At 36.8% G+C, this 3,456-nt stretch overlaps 1 non-coding gene across 1 annotated transcript; it reads right to left on the reverse strand.

Annotated features, from left to right (window-relative positions):
• Positions 1 to 3,090: 3,090 nt before the first annotated feature.
• On the reverse strand, positions 3,091 to 3,196 carry LOC128287131 (small nucleolar RNA R71). The gene has a single exon (XR_008277828.1). It is a non-coding gene; the product is annotated as a small nucleolar RNA R71 (small nucleolar RNA).
• Positions 3,197 to 3,456: the final 260 nt, after the last annotated feature.

A 3,456-nucleotide genomic window follows, 5' to 3' on the forward strand; every position in this document is an offset into this window, starting at 1 on the left:
AATTTTTGGTTGGGCCAATTGGTACAGTTTATTAGTTAAATTCACCCCTGTTTCAGGGTTCGACTACACTGACCTTTATGCATTACGACCTAGATATCATATCGTACAGAGCTATAATGCTCATGCCATTTGTTTCTAATGAAACTAGACTCAAAGGGGAATCTATGCATATAAGGAATGACTTCTAATTGTTTCTGGATAATTTATGGTAAATTTTCCAAGTCGGAGCAGGGGATCCAGAAACCGTTCTGGCCCTGTTTCCCGAAAACCTGAATATCTCTTAAAATACAGCTCATACGGTCGTTTCGTTTCGTCCATATGAAAATAGATTCATCAAGGTTAAATTTCATAATTTATTCACTATTTAATTCTACTTCTACTATTTTTAGTGATTTTCCATCTCACCTCACTGCTGCTGGCAGCATCTGGTACTAAAGCAAACAATGACTATTTCATAATTCTTCCATGGCCAACTATTTCATCATACATAATACAAACTATGGCCACCTTATCAAAATTAAGGTTTCTAAGGCTCGTGCCTATAGGTTTTAGATTCACACTCAACCGACCACATAGGCCATCTTCGCATGGCTTAAAGTTTACAACCCAAGATTCAACAAAACAAAATAGCCTATACATGCCAAATGTTCTCCTAGTTCAACTACGAAGACAATACCAAAAGATTTCCAATGGTGTGATGACTTCAACGACGGTTCCGAGCACGCAAACGATACGAGTCCAAGAGACCTAAAATGGGTGACAAGAAAACACCGAGTGAGTTTATAACTCAGTAAGTCATAAGCATTTCACAACCATCCGTTACTAAAATTATCATAAAATGAAATAATGAAACAAGGGCCGTTGTTCGACCATACCGAACTATACCATAGTTCCTTAGACCTTCGGATCAATCTCATACCAAGTCATACATTTACATTTCATATACTATTCAATAGGATATTTGAAGCAATTTCCATACATCATTTCATTTCCGCAACAATCATGCAATTGAAATCATCACATAGATTTAAAACTTACCGACTCAACTCCGAGCATGAACATAGTATCTATTAGCCACGAACTCAAGGTACTTACTCTTTCCGCTGTCCATACTCAACTCGATGAAGACACACCCTCCATATAATTGTTCGATCGGAGATATATCTATATAGAATACGCACACACAAGTGCTTAATACTCGATTTCGCACACTTAGTGCCATGTGATTTAAGCCCGCACACATAGTGCCATACCCTTCGAGCTCGCACACCCAAAGGTCAGTATATTTCCAGCATGCACACTTATTGCCATATATTTCCAGCATGCACACTTAGTGCCATATATTTCCAGCATGCACACTTAGTGCCAATCTCGTCACCGTACACACGTATTGTTCAAGACACTTAGTGCCGAAAGCAAACTTTCTACACATTTCACTATTTCTTTTACATTCAACAATGTCATCATTCCATACACATACATTTTCATTTACATATCATCTCATTAAACACAATTGCATAGATATTATGATCATTTAAAACAATGCCAAATATATGCTTAATGACTTACCTAGTGTTGGGTAAAATGGTTCCAACTCGGCTATTCGATGTTCTTTCCTTTGCTTTTGCTTGATTCTCCCCCTCTAGCTTCTCGAGCTAATCAATAAATTAACTAGTTTAACCGTCTTGCCAAATATTTATACATATATACATGACATCAACAATACTATCATCATTAATTCATCAATTCACAAAGTTTTATTTCACGAACATTTGACCCATTTTTACCCCATATGGCGAATGCTACATTCATTACCCAACTAGCCATTCAACAATTTTCAGCCTCATTACCACCCTTTTTATGTCTAATCGTCTAAATGAGATCATAAACATGCCTAACTATAGCCGAATGTGCAACATTAATCTAGCATTTCCATTGCATTTAACACTTAACATTTACCCCATCTAGGCCAAATTTTGCTAGCACACAAGCCTTTGGTCGAATGTCCTTGACCTCTAGTCACCCAAAATTTCTTTGTTCTTTAAAATTCATCCAAGACTACATTCGGCACTTCCAACTAATAATTTAGGTGCTCTCAAGCTCATTCACAAGTACTATTATATATCACATTAAGCATTAAATCATTTTGCAACATAAATTTTATAGCATGGCGAATACTCATGCACATACACACATAACAACAAGAACTCAATGGCACAAAAATCTCCTTTTGTTAAACATTCGAACTCACTCATCTCCATGCTTTCATCACAACAACATCAAAACACTAATTAGGAAATACAACATTCTTGGCGAAATTTAACTCACCTAACAACTTAGTTTCGATCCAAGATTCAAGGAAAAATTTGAACCAATCCTCCAAACTATGCATGCATTTTCAAGAGTGGCATAAAACATACCTTCTTGTATCAAAACACCTTAGTCTAGTAAGCTCCATGGCTGATTTTCTCAAGCTTCCCCCTTTCTTCTTAGTACATTCGGCCATGCAAAGAAAAATGAGAGAATGGACACTTTTTTTCTTCTTCTCAAGTCATGGCAATTGTAACAAAATGAGAAAGGATGAACAACAAAATTTTTCTCCTTTCTTTTCCTCAACTCACGGCAACAAGGGGGGCATCCACACTCTTTTTTTCATCATTTTCCTTTTTTTTCCTTTCTTTATTTTCCTTACATAATGCACTAGGCCAACATGACTAGGACATGTTTTCTTTGCCCATCATCATGTCATGGCCAGCCACTAACCTTAGGAAATGGGTTATTTGACATGCAACTCCACCCTTGTGTTAACATGCACTAATAAGCCATTTAAAATTAGCCTATCATATTTCACCATGTTTCACATTGATCCCTATTTAATAATTTCTCATAAAATTGGTAAAATTAGAGAATGAAACTTCCACATATGCATGCACACACATAGTAAGCATAGAATATAACAATTAATTATTTTTATGACTCGGTTTAGTGGTCCCGAAACCACTTTCCGACTAGGGTCAATTTAGGGCTGTCACATGGCAAGAATTGGCACAGAGATTTTTGGTTAAGTATTTCTCGCCTAGCAAAAACTCTAAGTTGAGCAATGAGATCACAACCTTCCAACGATTGGATGACAAGTCTTTGTATGAGGCTTAGGAGCGATTCAAGGAGTTACTGTGTAGTATCCTCATCATGGGATTCCTCATTATATCTTGTTGGACATATTCTATAATGGTCTCAATGCACATACAAGATTGATGGCAGATGCTTGTGCGAATGGTGCAATTTTGTCAAAGTCTTATAATGAGGCTTATGAGATCATTGAGAGGATCGCGAGTAATAACTATCAATGACCAACAAATCAAATAGCTTTAGGAAGACGTGTAGCCGGAGTTCACGGAGTTGATGCCCTCACTTCGTTATCAGCTTAGGTATCGTCTATTTCCTCTATGTTAAAAT

Source organism: Gossypium arboreum, chromosome 13 (genome assembly GCF_025698485.1).
Source record: "Gossypium arboreum isolate Shixiya-1 chromosome 13, ASM2569848v2, whole genome shotgun sequence".
Lineage (NCBI taxonomy): Eukaryota > Viridiplantae > Streptophyta > Magnoliopsida > Malvales > Malvaceae > Gossypium > Gossypium arboreum.